The following is a 19,427-nucleotide window of genomic DNA, read 5'->3' on the forward strand; positions in this document are numbered from 1 at the left end:
GCCTCCGTTTCTCGATCCGGGCTTCCTTGGTGCTATTTTTCGCCTCTTGCACATTTTTGTTAGAGGATATATAAACCTTAATTCTTGTGGAGTGAACAACCCAATGAGTCCTTGGCTTTGAGTCTTAAATTGTCTGTTTGTTATATCAGCACTATCCAACACCCATTTAATCATGTCTGTGTATGGAAGAATCTTGGGCCTACCCACTATCTGGTGCAAGAATGAGCATGCTAGTTCAGTAATTGACGCCTCAGATGACCCGCGTGAGTCTACAGTTGCCATAACCCCCATTACTCTAGGATATTCTTCCTCAAGTAGACTATACATGCCTTCCCAAGTAGTAACGCCGGCGTCTTTGTTACAGGTGGTATCTGTGTACAAGAGCGTCATTTCTTTGTCTTCAGAACTTGGAGCTTTTCCCTTCTTTCCCATAATATTCTGAATGTTGTTATGTATACCTCTTGGTTTTTCACTCCTGCAATTTACAAATAAGGGAAGAGTGATGATAAGGAATAAGGTGACGGGAAAGCTTTAAATGCCGAAATCATATAAAATATATCACCCTACGTGAAATGACTTTTCGATCAGATCCAAACCATATTTCATTAATGATCATCAACTAACTCATTAAATTAACATTACTGTGCATAACTGGGCATCGGTTTATGGGAAAACTTTTTTTGAACGACGAGCCTGGAGATCTGTGATAAAGTGATTTTGTGATTTGCTTCGCAATATCGCTAACCCATTGTGTTTGACAATCATCTATTACCATATGTTTGTACGAAATGTGATTTGCGAGATGCATCATCACATATCGGCGGCTTGAGGTATTTCACTTTAAGTGATACTTGAGGCATATGAAAACTATGATGCGATGAGTTTCTTCAGTGTGTGATCTTGCATCACGATTTCGAAATCTTAGGAGTTTGTTTATAGGATGTTATCCATTACCCTTTTTGCGATGCAACGTTTTATTATCGAGAGAACAGTTTTGTTCGAACTTATCATAAAAAATAAGTCCTTTTGGATTTTTCGAGTATTCTCTTAAGTTTATGATAGTAAGATTTATTCAGAAAGGGAATATAGGCACTAATTTATTTTTTTTAATTTTTCGATAAAGGATCCCCACTTATTTAGTATTAGTAATAAAACTAAATAAGAAGGGGGGTTGTTGCTATCCACAACACTTTCTTGCCAGACTGTCGAGGCGAGGTGCCCCCGTCTCACTTTCTGGATTTGCTCGTGGAGGTGAATCGGTGAGATAATATATCAAACAATTTTTCTGGCCAGGTACACAACCTAGCAAGGATGGGAAAATTAACATCAGGGATGTAGGTGATTTTCCTTTGAGAACGATCCTCTTCACAATCGCAAAATTGGCTGGCAATGTGACACTACATCTGGCAAACAGATCTTATATGTAGTATGCACTAGAGTGCCTAGAGCCAAAAGTTTTCAACTGGTGCGAGGCTATGTTTTCTTCATTGATAGAACAACTAACTAAGGTAAAAAGTGGTAATATGAAGAATTTCTGCTATGGTTTGATCTTAATCGCTTTTGCCTTAGATAGAATCCCATTGATGCAACCACATGTATCATTGGGTGTAGTTGGTCCTAGATATCCACGTATGTAGAGGTGGGTTGAGTTGATGGGTCGACATGCGGGTTAGTCAAAAATCATTTTTTCCACTGCATTATTTAGTTGTCTTGAGCGACAACATCTCATCATGGAGGAGCATCCATACTTAGGGATGGATTTCCATGGAGATCCAGATTTGATTCTACCAGTTGGAGCACAATGGGGTGCTATGGGTAAGTTGTTTGACCAAAGTGGTTTTTTTTTTTTTTCAAGTTTCTACATGTTTTTTGTGTTTTTAAATGTTTCCAAGACTAAACTAAAATTACTATTATGCATGTAGATGTGGGTATTGTTCGAACTGTGGGACACCAACAAGTTGCAGGTGGGCCAACATAGAGAAACATTGGGAGAGCAATTATCCAGGACTTAGATTTGGTCGAGACCTTAGCAGATTTGTAGGATCACATAGAGGGATTAACCCTTGGTATTCCGGATGTCCAGATCGAGGAGTTATCTATGAGGCTACAACACCACACTATTGGTGTTCCTAACCACTGAGAAAGGCTTTTGCACATTATAGCACAGGCTGTGACCTGTTACCATGAGCACCACTAAATCTACTTAGGATGTTTTGCATACATTTTGAGTTTTTGGGTTAGATGACCAAATGTGTCTTCAACACAAATTTTGTAAAAACTTTTAAAACACCTAACTATTTTACTTTCATAGTTTTCTACGGTTATATGCAATCCTATTCAACTAATGATGTGAATTGAAAATATTACTTTTACATTTGTTCCAAGTGTCTATTTAACACATAATTTGCTAGAGAATCAGTTAATGTGTTAAGATTTCTGGAAATATGTTGATATTGAATGTGTTCAAAATGTCTTTCCAAAATACAAACTCTAAGGAATTTACAAAAAATTGTTGGATTTCAGAGAGTATAAATGTTTGTTAGTTGTAGTACAACAAGTTGCGATTCCATCCTAATGATGATTCGGCGAATGCCATGTGAAATGGAATCAGAGAGTAATTCAATCAACGTGCTATACTCAGTGATGTTGTTCGTCGATCGACCAATACAAATCCATTGGAAACTCACTAACTCGCCACTTGGAGCAAAAATAGCCCATGCTGCAGAAGACAAGTTCTACGTACTGTGACTAGTACCATCGGCGTACCCAACAAAAGGTTCCAAAGACTTCGACTTCTGCCACAAATGAAAAGCGGATTACTAACCAGATAAAAATCTCTAAAAGATACACACACACATGCAATGAAAGCATATATACAATGAGTTTTACTACATTTAATCAAACATAGTAATATTTGAGGTATAGCCCATTTTGGGGCTACGACAATGGAACCCCATCATAATCTACTAACTCGTAGGCACCTTTTGCGAGAACACACTTGACAATGTAAGGACCCATCCACATTGGTTTGAATTTCCCTGCTCCAAGTTTATCAGCTTCTTGATCGTAAAGCAATACCAGGTCTCCTTCTGAGAAGATACGAGACTTGACATTTCTATCATATTGCATCTTAATACGTTTCTTATGCACTTCATTAGCCAATGTGGAATCATGATGGGTTTATCCAGATGGATTAATTCCAAGAAATGTGCTTCTTCTTCAGAAGTGTCGGGTAACATGTCAATCGCGAGTTTGAGTGATGAAATTTCACATTGTATCAGTAAGATTGCTTCCAAACCATACACCAACTAAAAGGGTGTGAATCCAGTTGCATTTCTCATGGAGGTTCGATATGCCCACAAGGCAGAGTACAGGATTAAGTGCTAGTTTATATTATGAACCCCTATCATTCTCTACAACATCCACTTCAGGACTTTTTTGATAGCTTCTATTAGAGCCTAGGTTGACCTCAGGTTAAAGAAAGGCAATCCTAGGGTAACCACAAACCACGCTTAACCTGGTAGCTAGCCCTACCAGGTCAGGAGAGGGATCTGTCCTTGTCAATCTCAATCATTATGACTACAAATATGAATTTTAGGCTAGATATAGTAGCTGTAGGGTTTTTTGATTGATTTAGATGGTTTTGTTGCTGGATCTAATGAAGCAGGTAGTCTTGGATCCTGGAAATCAAGTCAGGAAAGCAGGGTGTTCTATGGGGTGAGGTAGGTAGGTGTCTTAGCACTTGAAATTGAGTGAGATAAAAGGTCTAAGACTGGTGAGGAGCTAAGGAGGGCATGCAAAGATCATGAGTCCTCTTCAAATAGTAGAAAACATCAAAACTAAATGGATTCCCAAGGCAGAGCACTGTAACCAATGTATTCTACCTATTTATCTTGATTTCATTTAGCAAGAAGAATGAATTAGATTTTGGCACACATAACACACGAAAAATAAATAATGACAGAAGGAGAAACAATGCTAAAATACATTACCACAAGAATCCCACAAAAACTGCTGCAACTCCTGGTTTATTTCCTTGCCAAACTGCTGTAAAGATGTACAATGTAGCTCAGAGCTTCCAAAAGTGTCCAACCTTAGCTAATGACTAAAAAAATACATAATATAGACATCAAACCACCTATGCTATCCATCAGGGGTCGAATCCATGAGAAGAGGGGTGGTTTCAACCATTTCTAAACTAGGAACAGGAATATAGGCAATGGAACAGCATGCCTCTACAACCATGGAAACTGATTCATTTACCCCTCAACCACCTCAAAATGATGAATCTACCCTCTAAATTCATTTTTCAATTAAATTTACATAGCATAGCATCATTTACAATCATAAATTCACCCATGATGAGAGAAAAAGTCAATTTGTGGAATAACTAGGCGAAAACTGGATTTTTGGGCAAAACTGGCAAAATTCATCCCATGCGCAGCGCCACTACCCTATGCGCAGTGCCGCTTCAGACCTAGATTTTGAGGCCTTCCCATTAGCAAAATTGAGCCCAAGATAGCTTGTTGGAAATGTATGCCCGTCTAGTTTCTGGAACATCTTGAATTTTTGCATTTGGAGGTCATTTTCCCCCTCAAAAGTGAAATCTCCCAAGACTGCTTCCTGTGTGTCCAAAAAGTGGCAGAGAGGTCATTTTTTGATGGTTTTTTGACCTTTAGGTGACCAATATTTGCTCCAAATTTGCTGAAACTTTCAGGGATTGATGTACTCATCATTACTGAATCTAAATAGGTAAGCCATTCCTCCAAAAAGTGCCTCAATCAAAAGCACCTATGCCAAATTCCTGTGTTGCAAAATTTCAAAATTTGAAAATGGCCAAAATCTGTCAAAACTTGCCCAAAATTGGCACTAGGCACCCCTCATCCACTGCTTTGATTTTCTAATGAGGCATAAGCTAGGATTTCCAATTTGTCTTGCTCCTCATTAGCCATTAAGGCCTTCCTCAACCTAGCCTTAAGCTTCCTAATTCTTATATTGCAGATTTTGTTTCGAGTCATGTAGTGATAGGCCATGTGGCGAAGCATCTTTTTGTCTCTGTCAGCCCTCTCAATCAACTTATCTAGGTGTATCTTAACCTGCTCAAGACAAATCTCCCTAGGATTCTCAATTTCCTTTGCCTTTTGTCTTCTAGCCTAGCCTCTTCACTACCTAGTGATCCAAGTGGATATTGGTGGCCACCCGCTAATTCCACTTGGATCCCCTCTAGTGCTTCTTACAGTTTTTTCAGTTTCCTTAATTATAGCACAGTTTACTATTTTTAGCAGTTTTTTGGGTCCTAAACTTCCGGATCCGTTTTGAGGCCCTAAACGACGTTTTTTGGGAAATCTACCGCCAGCGATTTTTTTGATAAAAAATCATCTTTTCCGTCGTAGTCCTCGGAGAGATCTTTCCAACGGGCTATCATGCACGTCAAACGGAGATAGTACGACCAATTCGCGACCCCGGGAAGTTGATGTACCAACTTACCCAAAACGGGGCCCACAATTTGGCGTTTCATCTTCTAGGGTTAGGTTTTGGAATGTGAAGGGTTTTCCATTGTTTCTCAACAATAAATAGGCCTTCGAGCCTCATTGTAAGACAGTTCAGAGGCATGTAGCCACCACATCTCTTCTCAGAGATAAGCTACCATCGCCCTAGCTGGTTTATTTCCATTTCTGTTTGTAAGCATATTTCAGTATTTTACAGTAATGAATTGAGGTATTATTTCCGCTGCATATCTGTCTTTATGGTTATCTCTGTATTTTATTTCGTTCTTGTTTAAATCCGGATCAGTGGTATCAGAGCGGTCTGCTTTTCTTCTCTGTTTTTCTCTGCATGTCCCCAACCAGGTCGGGATATAAGGAGTTAGGGCTTGAACTGGTCGAACCTTTGCAAGACCAGCCTCGCAAATCCCGACGGCCTCCCATGGCGGATGAAAAGAAAGACGAGGGGGCAGGAGATCCTATCAAAATCTTGCTCGAAGAAGCCCTCGAGCGACAAAGGAACGCGATGATGGACAACTTTGCCCAAATCCTTCAGCGGCTACCCAGGGGCGACGCATCGGCTTCCAACAGCAACTCTGGAAATGCAACACCATTTAAAGTACAAGTTAATTTTGAAATCCCCATATTCGAGGGTCAGATAGACGCAGATGCCATCGATAAATGGTTAAATGTGCTAGAGGGTTATTTTTCTGTTCATGATTTTTCCAGTCGGGAAAAGATTATTTTCGCTCTTCTCAAAGCAGCCCCCCACGTCAAGGATTGGTGGGAAACCTACTGCGAACAGAAGGATGAAAGTATAGGCTCACTATTTTCAGTCGCATCGACTTGGGATTCATTCCGAGATGCCATCAAGGAGCAGTACTACCCTATCGGAAGCTATGAGGATCAATACATAAAGTGGACCACGCTACGGCCGGGAAGGGACCAAGACGTACCAGAGTTTACCAATATTTTCCATACCCTTCGCACAAAGTTGGGTATCAAGGATACAGAGCAGCATTTGGTACTCAAATACCGTGGCTGCCTGCACAAGTACATCCAAGAAGAAATAGAATTCCTGAACATCTCCTCACTCGGCACGGCATACCGATATGCCGTCAAGGTCGAGCAAAAGTTTAAACAGAAGAAGCGAGACTTTGGGTCTGTAAATCCGAAACAAGGGAAAGGTGCCCCAAAACCGCAGAACAAAGAACAAAGCCAAGGTAGGGTGGCCCAAGAAAACCCGCCAAAGATGCAAGCAAAGAACAACGCCGCGAAGCCGAAAAAGGACACCGGAAAGTGATGTGAGTTCCATAAGAGCTCCACTCACAACACGAGTGTCGGGCCAAGCAATCACTGGTGGCCGAGCTAAAGGTTTCAGAATCATATGCATGTTCTGACTCTGAGTCAGAACCCGATAAGGGGAATGACAAAGGGAAGCAGATTATCGATGCGGAGCCCAACGCCAATGTTGCCACCACGAATATCCAGAAGGAGGAACCTGAAGATCCAAAGGAGGAGGAGCGTCTCTTCCACTCCTAGATGTGGGTAAAGGGCTCCCCGCTACAGTTCATTGTCGACAGCGAGAGCCAAAAGAACCTCATTTCGGCAGAGGTCGTGAAACGGCTGGGCTTACCGACCATAGCACATCCACAACCATACACCATTGGGTCACTGCACCAAGGACGGGATCTTTGCGTGAGCCAAAAGTGTCGCCTTCCATACAACATCAAGCCCTTCACGGATGAGGTATTGTGTGACATTGCTCCCCTTGAAGTTTGTGATGTGTTATTAGGACAACCATACTTGTGGAAGCGACATGCTGTATATGAGTCAAGGCCCCGTGCTGTTATTGTTACTTTGGGAAATAAGTTGTACAGGATACCAGAGGTAGCACCGCCTACCGCCATCTCTTTGGTTACTGCAAAACAATGCAGTAAGCTCATTTCCAAAACCGGGAAGTTTGTTTTCCTGATGATACGCCCTCAAGAAAAGAAGAAGACGGTGGCCACGACCTCCAGACAGGGCCCCTCCACACGAAAACTACAGATGGACAAGGTCGTGGAGGAGTACGAGGACATCTTCACCTCCCCCGCAGGGGTTCCTCTGTACTGTCAGGTCAAGCACTCCATTGATCTGACCCCAGGTTCGCCGCTGCCCAATGGACCAATATATCGGTGCTTTGTTCTGGAGAACGATGAAATCAAGAGGCAAATTCAGGAGTTGTTGCAAAAAGGTCACATCCGTCCGAGTTCATCACCCTGTGGGAGCCCGATCGTGCTGGTACAAAAGAGGGATGGGACTTGGAGACTCTGTATTGACTATCGGGTGCTGAACATGATCACTGTTTGTAATAGGTACCCAATCCCACGGATTGATGACCTCCTGGACCAACTAAAGGGGGAAAAATATTTCAGCAAGATCGATTTGAAGTCAGGATATCACCAGGTACCAATTGAACCCTCCGATGTGTGGAAGACTGCCTTCAAAGCCAAGGAGGGCCTTTTCAAATGGTTGGTTATACCTTTCGGATTGACGAATGCTCCTGCAACCTTCATGAGGCTAATGGACGACATCTTGCAGCCATTCACCAACTCATTTGTAGTGGTATACTTGGATGACATCTTGATCTTTAGCAAGACTTGGGAAGAAATGCACTTTTGGCATGACCCAGGTTATGTGCCAATTTGGAGAAATGCACTTTTGGCATGACCCAGGTTCAGTATCTGGGATACATTATTGATGAACGGGGGGTGCATGTGGATCCAGCCAAGATCCAAGTCATTCGGGATTGGCCATCTCCCACCACTCTGACAGAGCTTCGCAGCTTTCTAGGCCTTGCCAACTTCTACCGCAAGTTCGTGTTGGGATTTTCTCATATCACTTGGCCCTTGAGTCAGGTCACCAAGGGAGGAGCGAAAGCAAAAAAAATTTGGTCTGAAACTCAACAGAAGGCATTCACAGAGTTGAAAGATCGACTCTGCACAGCACCAGTTCTTGCATTACCAGACTTGCAACAACCATTTGAGGTCGAGACAGATGCCTCTGACTATGCTATTGGGGCAGTCCTTACTCAACACGGGCATCCAGTGGCATATCACAGTGAGACACTTTCAAACATAGTCCGGAAGTATCCCACTTATGACAAAGAGATGTATTCCATTATGCAGTACTCCCGACAATGGAAGCATTACATTTTGGGGAAGGAGACGGTCATCCACACAGACCACTGACCCCTGCAGTTCATACAAACCCAAGGGAAATTGCAGAATGATCGCCATCAGAAGTGGTCCACATACCTGCAACAGTTCCATTTGAATATCAAGTATAAGAAGGACAGCACCAATAATGTTGCAGATTGCCTCAGTCGACCACCGATCATGGCGTTAACCACCGTGCTCAACTCTTGTGGGCACGAGACTTCTGATTGGCCACTGCTCTACAAAAGTGACCCGGAATTCGGCCACACATACCAGACACTCTTGGAGGGTCAGCATTTTCCAGATTTTCACCTCTAGGACGACCTATTATGCCACCTGGGTCACCTTTGTGTTCCTTCAAGCAAGCGTTCCAAGATGATCTGGGAAGCACACTACAGTCGGGCCGTTGGGAATTTTGGGGTCAAAAAAACTGTGGCAGTACTGCAGAAATATTTCTATTGGCCGAATCTTCGACAGGATGTCAGGAAGTACATCAGATCATGCACTGCTTGCGCCATTGCCAAACCGACCATCAAGAGGCAAGGCCTCTATACCCCACTACCTACCCCTAGTCGACCTTGGGAATCCATCTCCATGGATTACATGTCAGGCCTCCCTTCCACTAGGCATGGAAATGACTGTGTTTTTGTGGTCGTCGACAGGTTCTCGAAGATGGCCATTATGGCGGCCTGCAAGAAGAATATCACAGCAAAAGCCACTGCTAAACTCTTCTTTGAACGAGTATGGGTACACTTTGGGATCCCACAGTCTATCATTTCAGATCGGGACAGCAGGTTCCTCAGTACATTTTGGTCTAGCCTCTGGTCGATGTTGGACACCAAACTCACTAAGTCCACAGCCTTCCATCCTCAAACTGATGGCCAGAATGAGGTCGTCAACAAGATGATCGTACACATTCTGCGCATGTACAACTCAAAGCATCCACGCACATGGGATGAGAGCCTCCCCTATGTTCAACATAGCTACAACCGGGCTCCCCACAGCTCGACTGGCCACAGCCCTTTCCAGGTGAGATTGGGATTCCAGCCACTATGTCCCATCGATGTGGCCATGCCATTTGCAGCTACTCACGCAGATTCTGCTCATGTCCAGTCCGAAACAGATAAGGAAAACAGCTTCATTGAGCACATCCAACATATTCGCCAGCAGGTCCATGACATTCTGGAGAAATCAAATGCCAAGTACAAGCAGCGACATGATCAACATCGGGTGCCACACCAGTTTCAAGTGGGCGACAAAGTCTGGTTGCATTTGCAAAAGGAACGCCTTACCGGAGCCTATCGGAAACTTAGACCACTCTGATATGGCCCTTACACCATTACCAAGGCTATGGGAGACAATGCATTTGAGCTCAGCATTCCCCCATTCCTTGGCATGCACCCGATGTTCAATGTCGACCACCTTCGGCCATACTTTCCACCATTACTAGACACATCTGACATGGCAGAACAACTCACACCCACAGAGTTAAATATAGCTTGCATGGAACAAGTTGCAACCGATTGGATCATGGACACACAGATCAAGCACACTCACTAGCAGAATATCCAACTATATCGAGTTGTCAAAGCAGGACAACTCCGTCACCAGGGCAAGTGGCTCACCAGGGACCAAGTGCAGCAGAAGTTCCCTCATCTCATGGAGGAACTCAACACAATGGGGACCATTGCTTCCTAAGGGGGGAGGAATGATCCAGGTGGATATTGGTGGCCACCCACTAATTCCACTTGGATCCCCTCTAGTGCTTCTTACAGTTTTTTCAGTTTCCTTAATTATAGCACAGTTTACTATTTTTAGCAGTTTTTCGGGTCCTAAACTTCCGGAGCCGTTTTGAGGCCCTAAACGACGTTTTTTGGGAAATCTACTGCCAACAATTTTTTTGATAAAAATCATTTTTTCCGTCGTAGTCCTCGGAGAGATCTTTCCAACGGGCTATCATGCACGTCAAACGGAGATAGTACGACCAATTCGCGACCCCGGGAAGTTGATGTACCAACTTACCCAAAAACGGGGCCCACAATTTGGCGTTTCATCTTCTAGGGTTAGGTTTTGGAATGTGAAGGGTTTTCCATTGTTTCTCAACAATAAATAGGCCTTCGAGCCTCATTGTAAGACAGTTCAGAGGCATGTAGCCACCACATCTCTTCTCAGAGATAAGCTACCATCGCCCTAGCTGGTTTATTTCCATTTCTGTTTGTAAGCATATTTCAATATTTGATAGTAATGAATTGAGGTATTATTTCCGTTGCATATCTGTCTTTATGGTTATCTCTGTATTTTATTGCGTTCCTGTTTAAATCCGGATCACCTAGTCACTTGGCCTTTTTCATTGTTTGTGAACACTTGTGGTGAATGATGAGATAGGGTGGATGGATGAAAGATGAGTATGAAGAGATTTTAGGATGAGTAGGTGAGAGTGAATGGGAGTGTAAATGGGATTTAGGGAGTGAGTAGGGTTTTGGATAGTGTAGGGCATAGAGATATATGTAGGATAAAGTATGTAGGGTTTTGGAGAGACAGTATAAAGGAATAATATTTGGGGAAAATGTATGAAGGAATGGGGTTTTAGGAAACAATTAGGAAATGGATAAGATAGGAAATAAATGAGAGAGTGAGCTTGTCAATTTTTATGAGACATTTTGGGTGAACAATAGGGTTTTAACTTTATGAGGGAAAAATTCACCAAAACTTGATGCAAAACCCTTTTCAACAAGAAATATTGAGTCACTTACTTGCAAAGAGGTAATTTGGAAGATTTGAGGCAAATTGGGGCGATTTGGAACGATTTAGAGCTTGGCTACCAGGTGCACAGTGCCCTCACACAGGTGTGAAATGCCCCCACATAAGTGTGCAGTGCCTCTTCTATGCCCAGTGCCAATGTATTTTTCCACTACCCGAAATTCCCAAGTGCGCAACGCCTCTTCTATGCACAGCACTGGTTGCGAGGTGCACAATGCATTTTTGTAGACCACTTTTGGAGGCCTTCCCAATGTCCAAATTGGGCGTATGATAGCTCATTGGAAATAATATTGAGTCTACTTTCCAGAACATCTTTAATTTTCCAATTTGGAGTTCATTTGCTTCGTCAAAAGACCAATCTCTCAAGACTGGTCAAAATGTGCAGAATGAGGCTTCCGATATGTAGAGTGCTGTTGCAGTCAACTTTTGAAAGTCTTCCTCAACTCCAAATTAAGATCATGATAGCTCATTGGAAATATATTTATGTCTAGTTAGCATTTGACTCATCAAGTAAGTCATTTGGCTAAACAGGCTAGGAGAAATCGTGATTTTCCCAAGGTCACTCTAGAGGTGCATTAACTCTCGTTAGGCAACTGTATTTTTGACATTTCTCTAAAACCATGAAACCTATGTAAAAATTGAAGAAGGCTTTTCATCCTTGGCCTATTGTGGACAAAAACCTCTCTCACATTTTCCAAATTCATCTTTTCTTTCTCATAAACACAGTTTGAAGAAAAACCATCCCTTATGTGTGGTGAATGGCTTGTTCCTTGAAATGACTTCTTGACAAATAATAGAGATCTGATGTTCGATGATATCAAATGGAATCATACCTTATGATATCCCTTATGCCTCCACTACTCAGATATCTCTGATCCCATAGCCAACCCTAGCTCAGTGGGAGAGGAAATTAGGGTTTGTTCTCTTTTGCTTTTGCAGGCAGATTGGTGCTCAAGATGACTTGATTTTTGTAGTGGTAGGTGCTTGGAAACATCATTAGATGTTTAGGAGTAGTTGGGAACAAATATTACATATGAAAACATGAAATTACATCATAAATAGAAATAAAAACAAAATGCTCCATTTTCATCTCAAAACAAGTTTTGAGGTGAGAACTACATTAGGATTTTGACATAATAACTTATTACTTTGCTGATCATTATTGGCATCCTCATGTTCTTGCTGACCATTATTAGCAACAATCACTGAATTTGACTAGGGTGAAAAACCTAAGACCTGATGAGACTGAAACCTTATGCCATTGATGAAATGAACTAAAAATAAGCATGAATCATTGACTGAATGAAAGGAGGTCAGCAGATATATATCATGAGGGAAAAACTAAAATGAACCCTACCATCAGTAGATCCATGACCTAATGGAATGCAACTCTTTAGAATGGGACTCCTATTATGAAATGAAAAAGAGTGAATTTTGATCAATGATGGCATTGTGAAGACACTAACACTAACATACTCGCCACTATGTTAGAGCCTAGGTTGACCTCAGGTTGAAGGAAGGCAATCCTAGGGTAACCACAAACCACGCTTAACCTGGTAGCTAGCCCTACCAGGTCGGGAGAGGGCTCTCTCCTTGTTAATCTCAATTGAGATGACTGAAAATATGGATTTTAGGCTAGGTATAGTAGCTCTAGGGTTTTTTGATTGATTTTGATGGTTTTGTTGTTGGATCTAATGGAGCAGGCAGTTTTGGATCCAGGAAATGAAGCCAGGAAAGCAGGGTGTTCTATGGGGCGAGGTAGGTAGGTATTCTAGCACTTGAATTTGAGTGAGATGGTAGGTTTAAGACTGGTGAGGAGCTGAGGAGGGCATGAAAAGATCATGAGTCCTCTTCAAACTGTAGAAAACATAAAAAACTAAATGGATTCCCAAGGCAGAGCACTGAAACCAATGTATTCTACCTATTTATCTTGATTTCATTTAGCAAGAAGTATGAATTAGATTTTGGCACACATAACACATGAGAAAAACTGATTACAGAAGGAATAACTATGCAAAAACACTTTACCACAAGAATCCCACAAAAAACTGCTGCAACTCCTGGTTTATTTCCTTGCCAAACTACTATAGAGATGTACAATGTAGCTCAGAGCTTCCAAAGGTGTCCAACCTTAACCTAATGACTGAAAGAATACATAATATAGATATCAAACCACATATGCTAGCCATCAGGGTCGAATCCATGAGAAGAGGGGTGGTTTCAACCATTTCGAAACTAGGAACAGGAATATAGGTAGTGGAACAGCTTTCCTCTATAACCATGGAAACTAATTCATTTACCCCTTAACCACCTCAAAATGATGAATATACCCTATAAATTCATTTTTAAATTACATTTACATAGCATAGAATCATATACAATCATAAATTCACCCATGGTGAGAGAAAATGTCAATTTCTGGAATAACTAGGCGAAAACTAGATTTTTGGGCAAAACTAGCAAAATTCATCGTATGCGCAGCACGGCTTTAGACCCAGTTTTGGAGGCCTTCCCCTTAGCCAAATTGAGCCCAAGATAGCTCGTTGGAAAGGCTTGCCTATCTTGTTTCTGTAAAATCTTGAATTTTTTCATTTGGAGGTCATTTTCCCTCTCAAAAGTGAAATATCCCAAGACTGCTTCTTGTGTGTCCAAAAAGTGGCAGACAGGTCATTTTTTTATGGTTTTTTTACCTTTAGGTGACCAAGATTTGCTCCTAATTTGCTGAAACTTTCAAGGATTAATGTGCTCATAATTCTAAATCTAAATATGCAAGCCATTACTCCAAAAATTTCCTCAATCAAAAGCGCAGCGCCACCGATGCCAAATTCCTTTGTTGCAAAATTTCAAAATGACCAAAATTTGTCAAAACTTGCCCAAAATTGGCACTAGGCACCCTCATCCACTGCTTTGATGAGCTAATGAGGCATCAGCTAGGATTTCCAATTTTTCTTGCTCCTCATTAGCCATTAAGGCCTTCCTCAACCTAGCCTAAAGCTTCCTCATTCTTATGTTGCAAATTTTGTTCCGAGTCATGTAGTGATAGGCCATGTGGCGAAGCATCTTTTTGTCTTTGTTAGCCCTCTCAATCAAATTCTCCATCTGTATGTTAACCAGCTCAAGAAAAACCTCCCTAGGATTCTCAATTTCCTTTTCCTTTTTGTCTTCTAGCCTTGCCTCTTCACTACCTAGTCACTTGGCCTTTTTCATTGTTTGTGAACACTTGTGGTGAATGATGAGATAGGGTGGATGGATGAAAGATGAGTATGAAGAGATTTTAGGATGAGTAGGTGAGAGTGAATGGGAGTGTAAATGGGATTTAGGGAGTGATTATGGTTTTGGATAGTGTAGGGTTTAGAGATATATGTAGGATAAAGTATGTAGGGTTTTGGGGAGACGGTATAAAAGAATAGGATTTGGGGAAAATGTATGAAGGAATGGGGTTTTAGGGAACAATTAGGAAATGGATAAGATAGGAAATAAATGAGAGAGTGAGCCTATCAATTTGTATGAGACAGTTTGGGTAAACACTAGGGTTTTAACTTTATGAGGGAAAAAGTCACCAAAACATGATGCAAAACCCTTTTCAACAAGAAAGATTGAGTTACTTACTTGCAAAGAGGTAATTTGGAATATTTGAGGCAAATTGGGGTGATTTGGAATGATTTAGAGCTTGGCTAATAGGTTCGTAGAGCCCTCACATAGGTGCACAGTGCCTCTTCTATGCGCAACGCCAATGTAGTTTTCCACTGCCTGAAATTCCCAAGTGCACAGTTCCTCTTCTATTCGCAGCGCCGGCTGCCAAGTGCTCAGCTCCTTTTTGTAGACCACTTTTGGAGACCTTCACGGTGTCCAAATTGGACATGTGATAGCTTGTTGGAAAGCTTATCGAGTCTAATTTCCATAACATCTCTAATTTTCCAATTTGGAGTTCATTTGCCCTATCAAAATTCCAATCTTCCAGGACTGGCAAAAATGTGCAGAATGAGGCTGCCTAAAAGCAGAGTGCTATTAAAGTCAACTTTTGAAGGTCTGCTTCAACTTCAAATTGAGCTCATGATAGCTCATTGGAAATCTCTTTGTGTCTCGTTATGATTTGACTCATCAAGAAACTCATTTGGCCAACCAGGATAGGAGAAATCTTGATTTGCCCAAGGTCACTTCAGAGGTGCATTAACTCTCTTGAGGCAACCATATTTTTGACATTTCTCTAAAACCATGACACCTGTGTAAAAAGTGAAGAAGGTTTTTCTTCCTTGTCCTATTGTGGACAAAAACATCTCTCACATTTTCCAAATTCATCTTTTCTTGCTCAGAAACACAATTGAAGAAAAACAGTCCCTTATGTGTGGTGAATGGCTTGTTCCTTAAAATGACTTCTTGACAAATGATAGAGATATGATGTTTGATATATGAAATAGACTCATACCTTCTGATATCCCTTATGCCTTCTCTTCTCAGATATTTCTGATCCCATATCCAACCCTAGCTTAGTGGGAGAGGAAATTAGGGTTTGTTCTCTTTTGCTTTTGCAGGTGGATTGGTGCTCAAGATGACTTGATTTTTGCAATGGCAGGTGCTTGGCAATATCATTAGATGCTTAGGAGCAGCTGGGAACCAATATTACATATGAAAACATGAAATTACATCATAAATAGAAATAAAAACAAAATTCTCTATTTTCACCTCAAAACAAGTTTTGAGGTGAGAACTACATTAGGCTTTCGACATAATAACTTATGACTTTGTTGATCATTATTGGCATCCTCATGTCCTTGCTGACCATTATTAGCAACAATCACTAAATTTGACCATGGTGAAAACCCTAAGACCTAATGAGACTGAAACCTTATGCCATTGATGAAATGAACTGAAAATAAGCATGAATCATTGACTGAGAGGTATGAAAGGAGGTCAACAGATATATATCATGAGGGAAAAACTAAAATGAACCCTACCATCAGTAGATCCATGACCTAATGGAATGCAACTCATCAAAATGGGACTCCTGTTAAAAGAGTAAACTTTGATGACTGATGGCAGTGTGAAGACACTGACACTAATAGCCTCAACTTGTACATTCGTTTGCGGGTAATAAGGGGTAGAACTATCATGTGACAGTCCTAACTTAGTAGTCAACTCAACCATCATGTGATTGCAAAAATGTGACCCATTATCTACAACTATGGCTTGTGGTACACCAAACTGGGCAACCACATGGTTAAAAAAAAGGAGCAGCCGTTTCGCCACTGTTGTTCAATGTTGGCATCGCCTCAACCCATTTGGTAAAATAGTCAACGGTGACTATAATATACCCATGGGGTTACATGTCATAAATTCAATGCCCCACTTGGTGAATGGGCCAAAAACAACGACTGGATGCAATGGTGCAAGTGGTAATCTGGTTTTTCGGTCATATATTTGGCATGCATGATAGCTTTTGACAGAAATAATACAATCTTTGAATATAGTTGGCTAGAAGTAATCAGCACAGAGAATTCTCTGAGAAGTTGCATATCTAGATAAGTATCCGCCACAGGCACCTGAATGGCAATCATTCAATGCTTTCTTGAATTCCTCATGCGTGAGGCACCTCCGCAAAACCGTAGTGATACCACGACGGTAAAGAGTGTCGCCAATGATCAGATAATCTTTGGCTTGGTAACAAATACGTCATTGTTGTGAGCGAGAGGTATCAGGCCGAAAATTTTGGGTCTGGAGATAGATCAATATATCTCCATACCACACATCAGATGATGATATGAGAAACAGAGACATACAAAATTGATGGTTCACATGTTGAGTCAATGGAGGTCGAGCGAAGGTCACAAAGTAACTCTGCAAAAACTAGAGATTTATTTGATTTGGACGTGATGGATTCCAAATCAAATTCCTGTAAAATAATTATCCATTTTAAGTATTTCCCCCCCAACAATTGACATGACAAAATGAATGTCATAGGGTTGCAATCCGAAATGACCATTGTTTTCTGTAGCGGGATGTAATGGAGAAATCTTTGAACAACTTGAACAATTGCAAAAGCTAGTTTTTCAACATAAGAATACTTACTTTTTGTATCGTTGAGATTACGACTCAAGTAATAAATCAGATGTTCAATCCCATTTTCTTCTTGGACTAAAACCATGCCAATGGTTATATTTGCATCGATGAGATACAAGTAATAGTCGTTTTGGTAATTTGGAGAATACATTAATGAAGCTCTAATCAAGGTATCTTTAAGAGCATCAAAGGAAGCTCGCGCAACCTGATCCCAATGGAAGGGTGTCTCCTTTTTCAAAAGACATGTAAAACCTTTAGCCATCTCGGTGTAATTAGGAATCAACCTCCTCAGAAAGTTTGCTTTCCCTTAGAGTCTTTGTAACTGTAAAAGACTTGAAGGTGGAGGAAAATCCAGAATTTCTTGAACCTTTAATGGATCAAGTCTAATCCCTTCTTTAGACACTACAAATCTGAGAAATCGACTAGAACCAACACAAAACACACATTTGTGCAGATTGAGTCATATCTTGTAGTGTCAGTACCGTAAAAATATTGCTCTCAATTGTTGCGTGTGACTAGTCCACTTTCGTGAATGAGCAGGTAAATCATCAAGGTAAGGTTTAACAATGTTCTTGATGTCATGGAAGGCATAATTCATTGACCTCTAAAATGTTGCCCCTGCATTTTTCAAACCGAATGGGAGTTTCCTATAGGCGAATGTGCCCCATGGACAATTAAAAGTTGTTTTTGATTAGTTATGTAGGCAGATATTGATTTCACTGTAGTTGGAAAATCCATCCATAAATGAGAATATTTCGCCTTTGGCACATTCATCAATAATATGGTCGATAAAAGGAGTAGGGTAATTGTCCTTTGGACATGCCTGATTTACATCCCTACAATCGACGCACACTTGAATTATCCATTGTTTCTTCATGACAGGAATAAGGTTGGAAACCCAGTCAGTAAGAGGTACAGGGTAAATGAAACCAGCCTGCAAAAGTTTTTCAACTTCTACTTTCATTGCAGCAACTTTCTTTGGATGAACAAGTCGAAGCTGCTATCAAACTAGCTTGACATCAGGGTACATTTTGATTTCATGTTCAATAATACTAGAGTCAGTGTCTGGCATCTCCTCGTAAGACCATGCAAATATATCTCTAAATTCACAAAAGAGAGTACGATAATTATCAAGTTTTGATGGAGAACAAGATTTGTCAACATGAAATTTCCCTACAATATTAGGCCTGGTCAAAATATTAATAGAAATCGTTTCTTCAGTATTTGACAAGTTTCACTCTGATCTACTGTGTCTATGAAAACTGAATTCAAAAGGAAATCAACAACTGAAGGGTGGTTTAGTTCATTTGAATAATCTTAGATGTCATCTGGAAGTGGGAATGATGATGATAATATTCCCAAGGTTCTTCTCCTATCATCATTGATTGGATTATTCCTTCATCCATAGAATGTATATGTAAGAAAGGATCCGAAGAAGTAACATATTCTGATGAACGGTCTACCCATACAATTGGTAAATGCGGATTTGGGTTTGACGCACAAGCTTGAAAATTGATTGTTATGCCAATTCAATGGGGCTTAGCGGCATTACCTCAATATTACTATCAACTTCAGACTTGTCGGTAATCCTCCTTAAATTAGATGAGGTGGAGGAAATCATATTGAAAGTCTCTACTCTTGCCACTTCTACCAAATCAGATGGTGATGGTAGCATAAAAGTACCCATTAGGGAAGGATATTTAAAGAGACATACTCGAACACTTTGAAGTGAAAATGGGGGTCTGTGTACCAACAGAATGCTTCATGTAGACAAAGAAGGCTAGCTGATCGATGATTGTGATTCCACCCTTATGAGGGAATGAAATAGTACAAAAGTACATGGAAACCACAGCAGCCATATCATATACCCATGGCCTTCCCAGTAAAATGTTATAATCGAGGGGTCCGTCAACTACCTCAACTTCAA

Source organism: Pinus tabuliformis, chromosome 4_2 (genome assembly GCF_031772625.1).
Source record: "Pinus tabuliformis cultivar Carrire ecotype Pingquan chromosome 4_2, CPIR1, whole genome shotgun sequence".
Classification (NCBI taxonomy): domain Eukaryota; kingdom Viridiplantae; phylum Streptophyta; class Pinopsida; order Pinales; family Pinaceae; genus Pinus; species Pinus tabuliformis.